This window comes from Drosophila serrata, unplaced genomic scaffold (assembly GCF_035046125.1).
Source record: "Drosophila serrata isolate PLE 108 unplaced genomic scaffold, ASM3504612v1 contig_324, whole genome shotgun sequence".
Classification (NCBI taxonomy): Eukaryota; Metazoa; Arthropoda; class Insecta; order Diptera; family Drosophilidae; genus Drosophila; species Drosophila serrata.
Genome location: NW_028257222.1, coordinates 70,036 through 90,131, shown reverse-complemented (window position 1 = coordinate 90,131; position 20,096 = coordinate 70,036). Strand labels below are relative to the sequence as shown.

The 20,096-nt window shown below is 40.2% G+C and overlaps 1 pseudogene; it reads left to right on the top strand.

Moving 5' to 3' along the window:
• Nucleotides 1-48: 48 nt before the first annotated feature.
• Nucleotides 49-11,221, top strand: LOC147642937 (uncharacterized; annotated as a pseudogene).
• Nucleotides 11,222-20,096: the final 8,875 nt, after the last annotated feature.

Genomic DNA, 20,096 nt, shown 5'->3' with positions numbered 1-20,096 from the left:
GGTCAGACATTTTCCCTTTATTAATTCTTTTTGCGTGAGAAAATAAAGATGTCTAATACGGAAAATTCGGTTCAGAATCAAAATGAGCCGCCAAGTGACGTGGACTTCTACCGAGCCAAGGCCCAATCCCTTTTGCGGCAATTGAGCTCGATGAATTATTACATAAATCCGGAGACTGTAGATCAGTTTGATGAAGCTGATTTACTGGCGCGACTGGAGTGGATTAATTCATTAAATTTGGCCTTTGATTCCGCACAGACTTCGCTGGAAAAATTGGACTTTTCGGAGATAGCAAGCGACCATCGGATTAAGTTCTCCACGGCGTTCATGGATGTGTAGGCGAAGAATCGAGGTTTAGCGGCGCTTCGCAAATCTCAATTGCCGGCTGCAACCGCTGCAAATTCAACTTCCATAGACAATTTTAATCATCCGGATCTTTCTTTCCGATCTAGGAAGCCTCGGTTGCCAATTTTGGAGATAGCTCGGTTCCATGGATCCTACTCTGATTGGCCGGACTTTATTGCAACGTTTAGCACAGTCATCGGAAACGACGAAGAGCTAAGTGATATTAAAAAATTACAATATCTAAGGTCAAGTTTAGGTGGTGTGGCTCTAGAGACCATACGTTCGCTTGAGCCCTCGAATGCCAATTATAAAAAGGCTTTGGATTTACTTACAAATCGATTCGATAATAAAGTTATACATTTTCAGGCACACGTACAGGCAATATTTGGGTTAAAAGGTGTCGAGAAGGGATCAGCCAAGGGTCTTCGGGAGTTAAGCGATTGCATGAATTCGCATCTGCGAGCAATCCGTACCCTGGCCACTACGCAACAAATCTTGGACGGATTGATGATTCACATAGTAGCACGGAAGCTCGATCAGAGGACGCGGGAAAAATGGGAAGAGGATTTGTCCATCAACAACCTAGCTACGTGGGATTCTATGGAGTCGTTCTTGCAAAGGAGGTGTAGGATTATGGAAAATTCGGATCAAGCCTTGGTAACGCAAATACCAAGCCGGCAGGTGGGAAACGCCCTGCATGGGTATAGCTTCATTGCTTCAGTTGGTAGCTCAAATCTTCCCCTATGTACGTTTTGTGATGCGAGCGATCATTATTTGCCAAAATGCTCTCGATTTCTAAATTTGAGCCCGAATCTTCGATTTAGAGAAGCAAAGAAGTTGCACCTGTGCCTCAACTGTTTGCGCAAGGGGCATAGGTTGCAGCACGGCAAGTCAACGCACTGCAGATACTGTCATATGAAGCACCACTCATTGTTGCATTTTAATCAGGACCCATATGTACCATCCACCGCCTCATCTCTATCATCCGATCCATTTCTCAACTCTCAGCCATCAACATCATTTTCATCAGCATTGGCATCATCACATTCATCATACCAACCTAATCACCGTTCATCGAACCCTCCACCAAGCCCCACAGATATTTTGCCTGTTGATTACGTGTTGCTTCCAACCGCGATCATATATTTGAGAAACAAGGCTGGAGAATTTATGCCTTGCCGAGCAATCTTGGACTCGGCGTCTCAGATAAATTTCATAACGTCTCGTCTAGCGAATCAACTTAATTTGAATTGTCGAAAGTCGCATACCCTAGTCGCTGGGATTGGGGAATCCTCTTTGAATTCTGATATGGCAGTCGACATTCTAGCGCAATCCCGGGATGCAAGCTATCGTGCCTCATTCTCCGCGGTTGTGACTGATAGTATCACTGAGTATCAGCCCCACTTCGATATAAACGCAGTATCATGGAAAATTCCGGAAAATCTTTCGCTTGCTGATTCTCACTTCAATCGATCAGATCGAATAGATCTCATAATTGGTGCTGGACTCTTCTTTAAAATAATGGCTACGGGACAAATTCATTTGGGTAGCGCGTTGCCAACCCTTCAGAACACCAAACTTGGTTGGATCGTGTCTGGAGGGCTGCCGAATGCGTCAACTCCTCAGTCTGTCTCAGCTGCCGTCGTCAAGGATCCTACGAATCATTTTTATGGTGGCACACTTGCTGCCGTAGGAAGGCCAGCTGCCTTCTTGATCCCATTTCGGAAAAGTTGTTGGCCAATTGGAGGCCACAAAATCGCAAATGCGTATCAAGCCGTTCTGCCCCACGATGCCGATGAAGTTGAAACAGTACCTCTTCCAAAGTACCTGCTTCCAGTACCTGCTGCGCTCTTAGCTCTTCTCTTTGTTTATCTATTTCTCTCTCTCTTCTTCTTCTGTCGCCTTATCTATGCTAAGCTACATTTTAAGATTATATATGTTGAAGTCAATAATTCGATCGGGAGTTGCAGCTCCGACCAGAGAAGTGAACGAAAATATACACAGCATTTAATTAACCTATTCGTGCGTTGTAATTATTGCTTAAGGGTGGCACATTCGTTGTCTTCCCCATAAACACCAGCATCTACGCTCCTGTTTGGATGGCCCCGCGCTAGACACAATTCGCTCGCTGGAGCCAACAGAGGCCAATTATAAGAAGGCAGTCGACCTATTGACTGCTAGGTTTGATAACAAACTTTTGCATTTTCAGGGGCACTACGATCTATTTTCAGGCTTTCTGGTGTGGTGAAAGGGTCGGCAAGGAGTTTGCGGCAATTGAGCGACGGCATCAACTCTCATCTGCGAGCCCTTAACACAATGGCAACCACCCAGGAGATTGCGGATGGAATGCTCATATCCCTGGTGTCCTCCAAACTGTATCAGCATACCCAGGAGAAATGGGTAGAGGGATTGCCTACCAATAAGCTGCTAAAATGGACGGATATGGCTGCTTTTTTGGAGAAGAGATGTCGGATGATGGAAAACATTGAAAATGCTATGGTAACCCACACACCTAGCAACCAGGTGGGAAAAACTATCAATAAAAATGTCCAAAACGCTTGCACCGCATCCTCCTACACCTCATTATGTATTTTGTGTGATTCTAAGGATCACTTTATTTCGAAATGTCCACAATTTATTGCCTTGAGTCCCACATTACGCTACAAAGAAGCAAAAAGGCTACATCTTTGCCTCAATTGCCTGCGTAAAGGCCACAGCCTGCAGCAGTGCAAAGCTGGGAACTGCAGGCATTGTCGCTCTAAGCATCATACAATGCTACATTTGGAGTCCAATCCTGCTTCATCACCCTCGCAGCCTACATCCACTTCTGCTCCTCAAAATAGTGCCTCGCTCATTTCTGCTTCGCCAAATTCACCCCCACCTAAAGCCTCGGTAGATCATCAATCTGATTATGTGCTTCTTGCCACTGCCATCATATATGTCCGAAATCGTTCCGGCATAATGGTGCCCTGCAGAGCCTTGCTCGACTCTGAATCGCAAATTAATTTCATAACTTCTCGACTCGCTCATCAATTGCAACTGTCAACTCGTCGCTCAAATACATGCATCTCAGGTATATGAAAATATTATTTATTTTATGAAAATATTATTTATTTATAAAAAGAAAATAGCAATGAACTGCCATTCTTAAAATTATATTGTACCCTTACCTCTGCACAACAAAAGGGAGTGTTTTTTAACGATGTGCTCCGACTCACATCAGGTTGGCAGAGGTAAGGATAGGTAGGTTAACAGATTTTGGACATTTAACTCGTAGGACAATTCAACATGTAGCAGAAAATAGTACTTATTGTACATGGAACATAGAACACGGAAAGGATCATACTCGTCATTATTCGTCTTACAAACGTTAAGGGCTATTGGACGAAAATGACGAGAAGGCCTTACAGGGACTGCGAGACGTAATTTGCTTAATAAATACGTGGAGAAAATTTGACCATTGAGAAGCTTAAGTATAAAGATAACGCCGTGGCAGGTTCGACGATCCTTTAGGGTGGGAAGGCTTAAAAGTCTTAGCCTGTCGCCATACGATGGAAGATGACGATGTGGATCCCAGTGTAATCCACGTAGAGCGAACAAAAGGAATTGTTTCTGAACAGATTCAATAAGGTCTTGATACTTCGCATATTGAGGTGACCACACACACGAACAATATTCAAGAATAGGGCGAACGAGTGAGATATAAAGAAGTTTTGATGTGTAAGGATCATCAAACTCCTTTGACCATCGCTTAACAAATGCGAAAACCCCTTGAGCTTTACTAATAATTAGACCAATGTGGTCATTAAAATTAAGGGTGCGGTTAAATAGGACTCCGAGATCTGTTACCGTATAAATGCGTTCAAGATCGCACGCACCTATAGAGTAATTGGCGAGCAGGCAATTCTTCCGGTAAAATGACATAAATTTGCATTTGGAGTTGTTGAGAAAGAGGAGATTATTAATGCACCAGGATTGCATGTTGTTAAGGTCAGTTTGCAAAAGATTGTGTGAATGAGAGTTCGTCAATGGCAAACAAAGTTTGACGTCATCTGCGTACATCTTCACACTTGAGTGTAGAACCACTTCAGGCAAGTCATTGATAAAGAGGCCGAACAGAAGTGGCCCAAGGTGGCTCCCTTGAGGAACGCCAGAAGTAACAAAAACACGGTTTGAGAGAGAGCGCTTAAAGGCAACACGTTGACTACGGTTGGATAAATATGTTGCAATCCAGTTAGTCAATAAAGCAGGGAAACCAAGAAGCGTAAGTTTTCTAAGTAATAGTAGGTGATTTACCGAGTCAAAAGCCTTGCTGAAATCGGTGAAGATAACGTCTGTTTGAAAATTTAATTTGAAACCGTTTCTAATGACAGCACAAAATTCTAGAAGGTTAGTAGACGTTGATCTGTTTTTCATAAAGCCGTGCTGAGAGGGGGACATAATTGACCGACATTGGTGCTGCAGCTGCGCAGTAATCAGAAGTTCGAACAACTTTGGAATAGCACTAAGCTTTGCAATACCTCTGTAGTTTTCGATATTAGATTTACTGCCCTTTTTATGGAGAGGAATGATGAAAGATTCCTTCCAACTTTCAGGGAAAAATGAAAGACGAAGCGACATCTGAAAAAGAATTGACAGAGGTCGGCATAAAGCACCAGCACAGTGTCTCAAAACACAGCTAGGAACGCGATCAGGACCAGAAGAAAAGGAAGGTTTTAGTGTCTTGAGGTTCTGAAAAACATCGTCTTCGCAAATAGCGGGCATGAAAATGGAATTAGAAAGTGGAAGAGAATAAGGATACGAAGAGGTTGTATTGTAGCCAATGGATGAGTACGTAGACTGGAAAAATTTTGCGAACAGGTTCGCTATATCAGGCTCGTTAGACGCGGACTCAGTATTGAGATGAAGACAAGAAGGAAAATTTTGGGACCTTCGTTTTGAATTTACAAACGCGTAAAATTGGTTAGGATTAGCCTGGAACTCATCCCTACACCGATTTAGGTGGTTTCTGTAGCATACAGAATTGTGGGCCAAGAATTTTGTGCGAGCTGTCAAGTATCTAGAAAGGTCCACCTGTGACCCAGTCCTAGTGAATTTCTTGTGAAGCCTCGACTTCAAGTTTTTAAGGTAAGATAGTCGACGAGAAAACCATTGGGGCTTGTAAGACGCGTCAGGTGAAGGAAAGGATGGGACATAAATGTCAAAGGCAGAATATAAAATATCGTAAAAGCGCATAACCATGTTATTGGGGTCGTCTAGAGAATCCAAAAAAGTCCAATCAGCTAGGGATAAATAGGAGTAAATGCCATTGAAATTAGCTCTGCGGAAGCAGCGAAAAGTTGTCGGTTCAACTTCTGGACTAGGAAGTAAAGGAGACGACGCTTCAAGAATTATCTCCAGAGTGGGATGATAAGCATCTTCAGGATAGGAGATAGGGTCAATTCTTGAGACAAGGGCGTTGGCGAACTCGGACGCAAAGATAAGGTCCAAGATTTTATCACTACAGTTCTTGACGTAGTTCAATTGGCCCAAAGAAAGGTCAATAAGACCTTGGACTAAGTCATGAGCTGCAGTAGGAACCAGAAAATTGGTGTCTGGTGATGGCAACCAAGATATGGAAGGAAGGTTAAAATCGCCCATAGCTATTAAATGGTCATTAACACCCAGAGTTGAGTGAATTCCCTGGATTAAGGACAGGTGCTGTAGATAAATAGTAGCGTCAGACCGGGGTGGGATGTAAGAGCATGATACATAGAGAGAATAGTCGTGAACTTGAACACGAACCGCAACAAACTCCAAAATATTATCTGAGTAGGTTGTGGGAACCAGTTCAGAAATAAGGTCAGATTTCACGGCAATAAGAACGCCGCCGCCAGTACGAATTTGACGGTCACGCCTATAGACAATATAGTTGCCAGCGAATAATTCGCAATCGGAAACAGAGGAGTTAAGCCACGTTTCGGTGAAGGAAATAACGTTGGCATCGAAGGAGGCACTATTAGCGTGCAGCTTGCTAAGTTTCCCTAACAAACTACGAGCATTCTGATAATGCAAAGAAAACGAGTTAATTAGTTTTTTGGAGGCCTGGTTGAGGGAGTCAGGGGCACTCCAGCCCGTGGGTTGCTCTTGTAAAGATATTCGTGAACAATAGCATGTACGGGCCATACGGAAGCATCAAGAACCTTACTATATAACGTGTCGGAAAGTGCAATTTTAAAAGAGGAAATATCTCGTTTCTGCTTAAAATTGAACTTTGAGACAGAGAATTCAGTTAAAGGAACATTCAATTTGTTGCTCAAGTGGATCGCGACATCTTTCGCGGTTGCATCTGGATTGAGGCGAGAGACAAAAACTAGCCTTTTTGGGGCAACGCCGGCAAGAGGCGCCGGACTCCTTGGGGCGACACCAGAGATAGTTGAAAGTTGAACTTTGGGACTAGAAGTCAGAGGAGATGCGATGATGAACGCCGGGCCAATCGCAGAGTGAGCATTCTTCAGATGGTTTGAGGCCGGCAGGGCTTTGTTTGCTGCGGCAGCATGCGACGTAGACGCCAGATCCATGTTGACTGGCTGCATGGTTGGAGATGCGACGATATCAGCTAGTCCACGACAAGGGGAAGCATTCGCTGCTTGACCCGACGCGGCGACATCGGCGGCTGAGTCATCAGCAACACCCGTGGTATGACCATTTGGTGGGTTGCGTGGGCTAAACAGCAAAAGAGGGCTCGCAGGGTCTGCAACAGGCAAAAAATTATTAGGAATATGTCCCGTGTTGTTATTTGGCGTAACACTTATCAGTTTCATGGATTTAAAAAAAAGATTCCGTTTTTTGGAAACGGCTTGCCAAATCCTTGAACCCAGCCGCCAAAGATTGAAACTCTAAATGAGTTTGTCTCATAAAAATCCGCATTTCGGATTTAATATGTAGGCAGCTCGGGCACGTCCAATCCAAGCCAGCGTGATCTCGTATGCGGTCGGCGATGCGCGGGCCAACATGCCCAAGATCGGCGCAGCCAGGGTGTGCGGCATTAGAGCACAGCCAACAATAAACGGTGGCCTGCCGCGAAGTAATTTTGCGGCTATGTGGGCAATCCGTGGCACAGCAAGTTGACATTATGTTCAAAATAATAATAAGTCGTATGAAGCAACGCGCAAGTAATAAAAAGGAAATTGACTTGAGTGGCGAAGGAACCGATCAAAACAAAAACAGTGCGAGAGAAAGATGTAAGCTTTTATCTCAGCTCAAGAAAGTATGAGATTGTGTGATTGTTCGCGGCTTGCAGATCACTTGCAGCAACAACAACACTGAGACCAGCGCAGCAATAAGCGATAAACACACGGCGCAGAAAACAAGGGCGAAAGAATATTTTTCGCCGATGATGTTTTCGGAAATTAAAGTCACTGACTTAAATGAGATGATCCAGATATTGTGGGTAAATAAAGAATAGCCAAAACACTGATCATTTGCCAAAAATTTGGGCTTTTTAGAATAAATATTCACGGTGAGAACTTTAAGCGAGGGTAGAGCGAGAGAAAAACACGTCCGACTCGTAGGCGATTATGAATAATGATTGAGAGTCTTCACTCATGTCTGATAAGGCGGTAGATATTATTGTACAATCTCGCAACAAAGGTTACCGAACATCATTCGCTGCAATAATGACTAGCACCATCACAAATTATCAGCCGCATTTCGACCTAAACTCTTCAGAATGGAACATCCCCAGCAATTTATTCCTCGCCGATCCGCTCTTTCATAAAAGTCAAAGGATTGACATTCTTATAGGAGCTGGAATCTTCTTCGACCTGCTTTGCGTTGGGCAGATACGGCTGGCCGACACCCTTCCCTCTTTGCAAAAAACTAGATTGGCCATATTTCGCTCTCTTGCAAGCAGTCAGCTTTACCGCAATATTATTTGCCCCACCACTGCGTTCACAAATTGGACAGCTCGACTACCAAACTCAGTTGCTCTTTGCTGGTCCCTCCATTCAGCCTAAAATCTTCAACACTTTGGTTCGGTTCAGATTCTTTAAAGTGGCACTATGCGGCGACATCTGCAAAATGTATCGCTGTGTGCGTGTCACCGAACCTGATAATCTGCTCCAATGTATCCTCTGGCGTGATAGTCCAAGCGAAGAAATTAAAATATACACCCTAGACACCGTCACTTATGGCACTAAGCCTGCTGCATTCCTAGCAATTCGTGCTATGCAGCAGCTCTCCTATGATGAGGAGAAGGATTTTCCTGTGGCAGCCAAGATCGTGCGTAGGGACTTTTATGTTGACGACCTTATTTCTGGAGGCGACTCGATCGAAGAGGTCGTTTATATCCGGCAGCAGGTTAAATCGTTACTTGCAAAAGGCCTATTTCCAATTCGTAAATGGTGCTCCAATGAGCCGGCAGCGCTTGAAGGAGAACTTGAGGCTGATCGCGAGAAAATGCTCAAATTCAATGATGGGACTGACGTCGCCAAAACACTTGGCCTATACTGGGATACAAGTTCCGATAATTTGCTTTTTGGATTCTCTGGAAATGTAGCAGACAAGCCAGCTACCAAGCGCTCTATTTTATCAACCGTAGCCAAATTCTACGATCCCCTAGGTCTTATAGCGCCCATTATAACCAGGCTGAAAATATTCCTGCAAATCCTGTGGAAAGATAAGCTCGTCTGGGATGAGACTTTGCCACAATCTTTGCATTCCTTATGGTTGGAACACTCCGCGCAAATCTCGGCAGTCAGCCATTTAAAATTTCCTCGCTTCATCATGCAATCTGACTCATCTTTGGAAATTCATGGATTCTGTGATGCAAGCTTGGCGGCATATGGTGCCTGTATTTATGTGCGCTCCGAAACAGGGGGCACCTACTCATCACATTTGCTTTGCTCCAAGTCTAGAGTCTCGCCGCTTAAAACACTAACCATACCCAAGCTTAAATTATGCGCAGCTCTATTGCTATCCGAACTCATCCACAACATCGCTAATGCCATTTCTCAGCCTTGTACATATCATTGTTGGTCAGACTCAACAATTGTACTCTCTTGGATTCGCCAGGCCCCATCAGACTTTAACATTTTCGTCTCCAACAGAATCGCGCAGATTCAAGAAAGGACCAAGGATATGGCTTGGCATCATATATCGACCCACTACAACCCGGCTGACATATTATCCAGAGGATGTACTCCGCTCGAACTTTTGGATTCGACGCTGCGGATTCCTGCGGATTCCTGCGGACAGACGAAGCTTGCTGGCCGCCTCATACGCTACTCTAGTAGATGTGCCTGAACGCCGCCGACTCGCGCTGGTGCTGACGTAAAGCCATGATATTTCGTATGGCTGCAAGTTTCAAAATTGTTTTGGAAAGCTGCAGCGAGTCTTTGGCTACATACATCGGTTCCTAATGCTAAAAGCCAAGGATGAGCCACGTCGGCGAGGACCTCTTACAGTAGACGACATCAAGGGAGGCACGCATCTGCTCATCAAGGGAATCCAGCTCATCAACTTTGCTGAGGAGTATAAGGCCCTGCAATCCGAAAGGCAGATTTCCTCAAAAAGCAAGCTGTACTCGCTGCATCCAATCTGCGATGAATCGGGACTTATTCGAGTTGGCGGTCGGCTGCAGAATTCATTATTGGATTATGATGCAAAACACCCAATTTTGCTTCCCAAGGATCATCCAGTCACGTCAGCAATCATAGCTCACTATCATTTGAAATTTCTTCACTCAGGCCCGCAGAGCTTATTGGCGGCTTTACGGCAAAGGTTTTGGCCAATTGGTGGTCGAAAAATAGTCGCCGCCACTATCAACAAATGCATTCGCTGCTTTCGATTAAGGCCCAAATTAGCTGAGCACATCATGGCCCCCTTGCCATCCAACCGCGTGAAGCCAAGTCGACCATTTGTCACAGTGGGAATCGATTTCTGTGGTCCTTTCTACTCCAAGTCTGAAGTCAGAAACCGGCCACCCGTCAAATGCTATATCGCAATATTTGTTTGCTTCGCCACTAAAGCCTGCCATTTGGAGCTGGTGGAGGATTTGTCTGCGGCTTCATTTATCGCTGCCCTCAAGCGCTTCATAAGCCTAACGGGCAAGCCTGGCACAATATGGTTCGATAACGCTACAAACCTCGTTGGAGCCAAAAACGAGCTGTTGGAACTGAGGCAACTTTTTCTCGCCGACCCTCAAAACAGCGATCTTCAGCAGGCCTTCGTTTCCATTGGGATCAAATGGCAATTTATTCCCCCTCGTTCGCCTCATTTCGGCGGCCTATGGGAGGCTGCCGTCAAATCTGCAAAATATCACTTTCATCGGGTCGTTGGCAACACTATTCTCGCATTCAATGAGCTTCGCACTTTAGTCTATGAAATTTCAGCGATGCTTAACTCTCGACCGCTCTGTCCAATTTCAGAAAACCCTAACGATTTGGATGTCCTTACACCTGGTCACTTTTTGATTGGGTCTTCTTTCGCCACAATCGAGGAGCCCGACATCACGCACCTCAGCATCGATCGGCTGAGCCGCTGGCAACGAGTTTGCCAAATTCAGCAAATCATCTGGCGGAAGTGGAGTACCAGCTACCTCTCGCTTTTACAAGAGTGTGGGAAATGGCGTGCATCAAGGCCCAACATCCTACCGCATAGAATTGTGGTGCTCAAGGAGGACAACAGCCCTCCGCTTCAATGGCGCCTTGGCAGAGTGGAGAGCATCATCCATGGAGCTGACGGTGTGGCCCGTGTCGCTGTCATTCGGACAGCCACCGGCCTAATAAAAAGGGCTGTTGGCAAAATAGCTGTTCTACACCTGGAAACCACCTCATCTGGCAGCGTGCCGCATCCAGCGGGGGGAGCATGTCGGGAGCAGAAGCAGCAGATTTAATATTAAACATGTTTAGAATCATTATTTGTAAACAAGCGATCAGCTGCGGCAGAAGCTTTCCAACTCATAAGCCGGCTTGAAAGCTCTTCCGCCGCAGCTCTTCTGTTTGGCTTATCTATTCTCTCGATTCATTCGCTCACTTACTTTGAAACCAAAACCACGCAAAAACTTTGTAACAAACCCACACACAAGCACGCACAAATTAAAACATAACTAATTTTACGCGAACACAAAACAAACCCCTCGCTAAATCAATTCGCTTAATAGGTGGCATAAATTAAGGCCTTCCTAAAAACAGGTTGAAAATAAAACAAAAATTATATATATATTTTAATGGCAGATGATAACGGGATAGAATGAAGTATAAGCTTAAGTTAAAGGATTCTTCTGCTCAGGTGGAGTCTAGTATGCACATATATTGAGTTCAAATTGTACTTCATACATTGATGCATATAGAAACAAATATAAAAAGACATTAATTTAGAGTCCCGGTCATATTCGATATTCTTCGGTCGGCCAATGCAAAAAAAATTTGTCAGCATTTTGACATGCGTAGACTCCACAAATAACAGACCCCAAGTATGTGCCCCTTCGGCAGCAGAGCCATGAGACTTAGCCATATTTAGACTTTAAGAATATTTTATAAATCAGAAGCCAATGCGGATTGAAAGTGGAACCACTTTCTGCTCCTCATTCTAGCACAGCACATCTTTTCATTTAAAACATATAAATATAACATATGAAAAAAAACTTACGAATCGTAACGAACATTGCCAATACACTTGTACCAGCACCGGTGCCCCATCAGATAAGCAGACATCACGGAAGTAGAAGCCTGTGCAGCCAGCACTGGCCCCATCTAAACCAAAGAAGCTAGACCCGAAATTGTAATCCGACAGCGCTCCTGAATGTGTCCAACAGCCAAAATTTTCTTTATGCACTGCGACGCATACCATTTAAATTTAATATACAAATTATTAAATTAATCTAAGTCTTATCTGCCCAAACAGCACTATAGTATATTTAGGCAGGCATATAAATATGTAAAACAAAAACAACCCATAAACACATATATATATTCAATACTAGCTGTACCCTGCCACGTTTCTCTGTGCCATATTGTGGTTGAACGCATAAGAAATAGGTCAAACAAAAAGGAATAATTTTCAAATTCATTTAATTCTGTAATACTTGTTGGTATACAATATTCTTCGTTTCTCCATTCTCCGCGTAAATATAAAGACTATCTGGTTTTCCGACACGGGAACACGCAACACATAATTGTCTGTGTGAAAAACAATCTGCATCCAAATCTAGACCACACAACTCCAGAGATTGACCTTGAGCTTTATTAATGGTCATTGCGAACGCCAAACGAATGGGAAACTGCAATCTCTTGAACTGGAACGGTGTATCAGTCGGGATCAGAGGAATCCTAGGAATGAAGACATCTTCACCTTTGAAAGGACCAGTTATGATCGTTGCTTCTACTACGTTGTTCATCAATTTCTTGACTGCAAGTCGCGTACCGTTGCAGAGTTTTGGGTGATTTATATTCCGGAGCATGATATTCGGCACACCTATTTTTAATTTCAATATGTGTGGTGGCATTCCAGGCAGATCAAGTGCGTTTAGAAATTCCGTAGGCTAATTAACTGCTTCGTCTGCCTCCACAACGGTATCTATCGACTTATATGTACTTTCGTCAATTTCTATTCTGGATTGGATTACATGATTGAGCTGGTTGACATCTTTGTTCTTGGCAGCGAGAATCGCTCGTCCACTGAGCCAACCGTGATTCCTATAATTTATTCGGTTATCGGGGAAAACATTTTGGACAAGTCCTTCCTTCGATGTAACTAAATTGTAGAAATTCTCGGGCAATACTATTTTTCTCGACGTCTCATTGACTGGCAGCTTTCCGTTCCCAATGCCCAGTAGCTGTCGTGAGAATACGTCGGCTGAGTCATCGTTCTGTAACTGGACACGCATATTCGTCTTCAACTGTAATGTACGTACATGTTGCCCCATCTTTGCAATACTTTTCCCATGCCAGATGCTCTGGAAATGTTGCACGTAGGAGTCTCGATGATTTGCATGTTCAACGGCAACTTCAGCGCTGAATGAGCAGTCCTCCTACCAGGTAAGAATGTCGCAGCGATTCCAGATGAAGCAAGAGCTAAAGCTATGTCCTTGTTAGCTCGAACCGTAGCCAGAATCAATGTAATGAGGAATGTTTTCCCCATTCCTCCTGGAGCATCCAAGCTTCAGCTACCCTTGCCCTGTCGCGTTCATTATTTTGAGAGTGAATCAAATCGGTTGCTGCAGAACGCGACTGCCTAACTCTCAATCGTTTTCTCTAAAGCCTATCTGCTCGTCTTTCTGCTGATTCCGCGTTGTGCATCTGCATTGCTTTCAGCCGCTCAGTCTCTCGGATGGAGGCCCGTTCTTCGTCAGTCATATTCGTTATCTTACGTCTGTTTGCTTCTGTATTGCGAGTACGACGACCCAAACTCGACTTCTTGGGTGGCATGACTTCGTTTCTTACTGAACCTGAACAAAAAAATAACATTTTAATCTCCAATTTCTTCTTTCAATATGTTTTGAATGTTTGACAGGAAATACTTTGATTCAGCTGGCTGCTTGTAGAGGGCGCAGCAGTAGGGGCACGGGGAAACGCAAAAAAAAAACTGATATATTCGCAAACGCAGATAAGCTATCAACATCAAAAGTAGACAATACCCGAGCTGGAACCTCAACGCATGTTGTGTCAAAATTTGGGCTTAAACGGTTCAGAACTTTTCAAGTCTATGAAGGAAGTAGACACGAACAGAGCATTTTTATATACATATATACTCTCACTCGTATATATGTCGGAACGGGCCGGATCGGACGACTATATCATATAGCTGCCATAGGAATGATCGGAAAATTTGTACAAACAAAATTATAACATTTTTAGTTTTCAACCGAATTTTATCAAATTTGAGATATAGCCATTTCATATTATTCTACAATTTTGTGTAAAATTTGATGAAATCGGACGACTATATCATATAGCTCCCATAGGAACGATCGAGAAATTAATTCAATTAAAAAGTATAACATTTTCAGTTTTCAACAGATTTTCATCAAATTTGAGATATAGCCGTTTCATATTATTCTACAATTTTGTGTAAAATTTTATGAAAATCGGACTAATATATCATATAGCTCCCATAGGAACGATCGAGAAATTTGAGAGGAATGAGAATGGCGGTGGCTGTTGTCGGAAGACTGAATATCGCGGTGGCGATAACATTTTTAGTTTTCAACAGAATTTAATTAAATTTGAGATATAGCCAATTCATATTATTCTACAATTTTGTGTAAAATTTGATGAAAATCGGACGACTATATCATATAGCTCCCATAGGAACGATCGAGAAATTAATTCAATTAAAAAGTATAACATTTTCAGTTTTCAACAGATTTTCATCAAATTTGATACATAGCCATTTTATAAGAAATAAAAGAAGTTAATAAAATTAAAGATTATAACTTCTTCAGTTTTCACCAGATTTTCATCAAATATCATTTTATTTTAATCTAAATTTTGTGTAAAGTTATAAAAAAAAACCCGACTACTATATCACGAACGATCAAAAAATGAATACAATTTAAAATTATAACGTTTTAAGTTTTCAGCAGATTTTCATTAAATTTGAAATATAGCCATTTTATATCACTCTTAAATTTTGTTGCAAATTTTATGAAAAACGGACGACTATATCATATAGGTGCCATACAAACGATCGTTAGATGTAGAGGAAAAATGCAAATCTGTGATTGTAAATCCGCAAATATAATATGTATAGGTGAATGAAATGAAAGCAGGTATTACTTCATTGCTTTTTTAACATAAATATATAATTTATATTGTATGGGTTCCTAGTCATCAAAGTTCTATTTGCAAAGTTCGGCGTGCCGAAGTTAGCTTGCTTTCTTTACTTTTTCTGAAAACAAACTGTTTCTGTGGTAGCCACATGGTAGGCGTTCCATCCGACCGTACCGACCAGGTGGTAGGAATAACAAGAAAGGAAGCTAACTTCGGCACGCTGAATTCTATATAACCTTGCAGATATAGTCATAACTTCGATGACTAGGAATCTATACAATATAAATTATATATATTTCTGTTAAAAATCAATAAAGTTATACCTACTTTCATTTCATTTACCTATACATATTATATTTGCGGATTTATATTCACAGATTTTTATGTTTGCTCCGCATCTAACGATCGTTGGTATGGCACCTATATGATAGAGTCGTCCGATTTTCATAAAATTTAACACAAAATTTAAGACTGATATAAAATGGCTATATCTCAAATGTGATGAAAATCTGCTGAAAACTGGAAACGTTATATTTTTAATTGTATTAATTTCTCGATCGTTTCTATTGGAGCTACATATAGTAGTCCGATTTTCATAAAATTTTACACAAAATTGTGGAATAAAATGAATTAGCTGTATCTCATATTTGAATAAATTCTGTTTAAGACTGAAAATGTTATAATTTTTTTTGTAAACATTTTCCGATCATTCCTATGGCAGCTATATGATACAGTCGTCCGATTATCATAAAATTTAACACAAAATTTAAGACTAATATAAAATGGCTATATCTCAAATTTGATGAAAATCTGTTGAAAACTGAAAATGTTATACTTTTTAATTGAATTAATTTCTCGATCGTTCCTATGGGAGCTATATGATATAGTCGTCCGATTTTCATTAAATTTTACACAAAATTGTAGAATAATATGAAATGGCTATATCTCAAATTTGATAAAATTCTGTTGAAAACTAAAAATGTTATAATTTTTTTGTACAAATTTTCCGATCATTCCTATGGCAGCTATATGATATAGTCGTCCGATCCGGCCTGTTCCGACATATATACGAGTGAGAGTATACAGAAGGCTAACTGCAAAGATTCATTCAGATAGCTTCAAAAGTGAGAGACTAGTTTGCGTACAAACGGAGACATGGCTAGATCGACTCGGCTGTTGATCCTGATCAAGAATATATACTTCATATAGACGGAGGTGCCTCCTTCACTGCGTTGCAAACTTCTGACTGAAATTATAATACCCTGCAAGGGTATAACAAGAAAGGAAGCTAACTTCGGCACGCCGAAGAACTTCGATGACTAGGAATCTATACAAAATAAATTATATATATTTTTGTTAAAAAACAATGAAGTAATACCTGCTTTCATTTCATTCACCTATACATATTATATTTGCGGATTTACATTCACAGATTTGCATTTTTGCTTCACATCTAACGATCGTCTGTATGGCACCTATATGATACAGTCGTCCGATTATCATAAAATTTAACACAAAATTTAAGACTAATATAAAATGGCTATATCTCAAATTTGATGAAAATCTGTTGAAAACTGAAAATGTTATACTTTTTAATTGAATTAATTTCTCGATCGTTCCTATGGGAGCTATATGATATAGTCGTCCGATTTTCATCAAATTTTACACAAAATTGTAGAATAATATGAAATGGCTATATCTCAAATTTGATAAAATTCTGTTGAAAACTAAAAATGTTATAATTTTTTTTGTACAAATTTTCCGATCATTCCTATGGCAGCTATATGATATAGTCGTCCGATCCGGTCCGTTCCGACATATATACGAGTGAGAGTATACAGAAGGCTAACTGCAAAGATTCATTCAGATAGCTTCAAAAGTGAGAGACTAGTTTGCGTACAAACGGAGACATGGCTAGATCGACTCTATCGACTATGTCGGAACGGGCCGGATCGGACGACTATATCATATAGCTGCCATAGGAATGATCGGAAAATTTGTACAAACAAAATTATAACATTTTTAGTTTTCAACCGAATTTTATCAAATTTGAGATATAGCCATTTCATATTATTCTACAATTTTGTGTAAAATTTGATGAAATCGGACGACTATATCATATAGCTCCCATAGGAACGATGGAGAAATTAATTCAATTAAAAAGTATAACATTTTCAGTTTTCAACAGATTTTCATCAAATTTGAGATATAGCCGTTTCATATTATTCTACAATTTTGTGTAAAATTTTATGAAAATCGGACTAATATATCATATAGCTCCCATAGGAACGATCGAGAAATTTGAGAGGAATGAGAATGGCGGTGGCTGTTGTCGGAAGACTGAATATCGCGGTGGCGATAACATTTTTAGTTTTCAACAGAATTTAATTAAATTTGAGATATAGCCAATTCATATTATTCTACAATTTTGTGTAAAATTTGATGAAAATCGGACGACTATATCATATAGCTCCCATAGGAACGATCGAGAAATTAATTCAATTAAAAAGTATAATATTTTCAGTTTTCAACAGATTTTCATCAAATTTGATACATAGCCATTTTATAAGAAATAAAAGAAGTTAATAAAATTAAAGATTATAACTTCTTCAGTTTTCACCTGATTTTCATCAAATATCATTTTATTTTAATCTAAATTTTGTGTAAAGTTATAAAAAAAAACCCGACTACTATATCACGAACGATCAAAAAATGAATACAATTTAAAATTATAACGTTTTAAGTTTTCAGCAGATTTTCATTAAATTTGAAATATAGCCATTTTATATCACTCTTAAATTTTGTTGCAAATTTTATGAAAAACGGACGACTATATCATATAGGTGCCATACAAACGATCGTTAGATGTAGAGGAAAAATGCAAATCTGTGATTGTAAATCCGCAAATATAATATGTATAGGTGAATGAAATGAAAGCAGGTATTACTTCATTGCTTTTTTAACATAAATATATAATTTATATTGTATGGGTTCCTAGTCATCAAAGTTCTATTTGCAAAGTTCGGCGTGCCGAAGTTAGCTTGCTTTCTTTACTTTTTCTGAAAACAAACTGTTTCTGTGGTAGCCACATGGTAGGCGTTCCATCCGACCGTACCGACCAGGTGGTAGGAATAACAAGAAAGGAAGCTAACTTCGGCACGCTGAATTCTATATAACCTTGCAGATATAGTCATAACTTCGATGACTAGGAATCTATACAATATAAATTATATATATTTCTGTTAAAAATCAATAAAGTTATACCTACTTTCATTTCATTTACCTATACATATTATATTTGCGGATTTATATTCACAGATTTTTATGTTTGCTCCGCATCTAACGATCGTTGGTATGGCACCTATATGATATAGTCGTCCGATTTTCATAAAATTTAACACAAAATTTAAGACTGATATAAAATGGCTATATCTCAAATGTGATGAAAATCTGCTGAAAACTGGAAACGTTATATTTTTAATTGTATTAATTTCTCGATCGTTTCTATTGGAGCTACATATAGTAGTCCGATTTTCATAAAATTTTACACAAAATTGTGGAATAAAATGAATTAGCTGTATCTCATATTTGAATAAATTCTGTTTAAGACTGAAAATGTTATAATTTTTTTTGTAAACATTTTCCGATCATTCCTATGGCAGCTATATGATACAGTCGTCCGATTATCATAAAATTTAACACAAAATTTAAGACTAATATAAAATGGCTATATCTCAAATTTGATGAAAATCTGTTGAAAACTGAAAATGTTATACTTTTTAATTGAATTAATTTCTCGATCGTTCCTATGGGAGCTATATGATATAGTCGTCCGATTTTCATCAAATTTTACACAAGATTGTAGAATAATATGAAATGGCTATATCTCAAATTTGATAAAATTCTGTTGAAAACTAAAAATGTTATAATTTTTTTTGTACAAATTTTCCGATCATTCCTATGGCAGCTATATGATATTGTCGTCCGATCCGGCCTGTTCCGACATATATACGAGTGAGAGTATACAGAAGGCTAACTGCAAAGATTCATTCAGATAGCTTCAAAAGTGAGAGACTAGTTTGCGTACAAACGGAGACATGGCTAGATCGACTCGGCTGTTGATCCTGATCAAGAATATATACTTCATATAGACGGAGGTGCCTCCTTCACTGCGTTGCAAACTTCTGACTGAAATTATAATACCCTGCAAGGGTATAACAAGAAAGGAAGCTAACTTCGGCACGCCGAAGAACTTCGATGACTAGGAATCTATACAAAATAAATTATATATATTTTTGTTAAAAAACAATGAAGTAATACCTGCTTTCATTTCATTCACCTATACATATTATATTTGCGGATTTACATTCACAGATTTGCATTTTTGCTTCACATCTAACGATCGTCTGTATGGCACCTATATGATACAGTCGTCCGATTATCATAAAATTTAACACAAAATTTAAGACTAATATAAAATGGCTATATCTCAAATTTGATGAAAATCTGTTGAAAACTGAAAATGTTATACTTTTTAATTGAATTAATTTCTCGATCGTTCCTATGGGAGCTATATGATATAGTCGTCCGATTTTCATCAAATTTTACACAAAATTGTAGAATAATATGAAATGGCTATATCTCAAATTTGATAAAATTCTGTTGAAAACTAAAAATGTTATAATTTTTTTTGTACAAATTTTCCGATCATTCCTATGGCAGCTATATGATATAGTCGTCCGATCCGGCCCGTTCCGACATATATACGAGTGAGAGTATACAGAAGGCTAACTGCAAAGATTCATTCAGATAGCTTCAAAAGTGAGAGACTAGTTTGCGTACAAACGGAGACATGGCTAGATCGACTCGGCTGTTGATCCTGATCAAGAATATATACTTTATATAGTCGGAGGTGCCTCCTTCACTGCGTTGCAAACTTCTGACTGAAATTATAATACCCTGCAAGGGTATAACAAGAAAGGAAGCTAACTTCGGCAC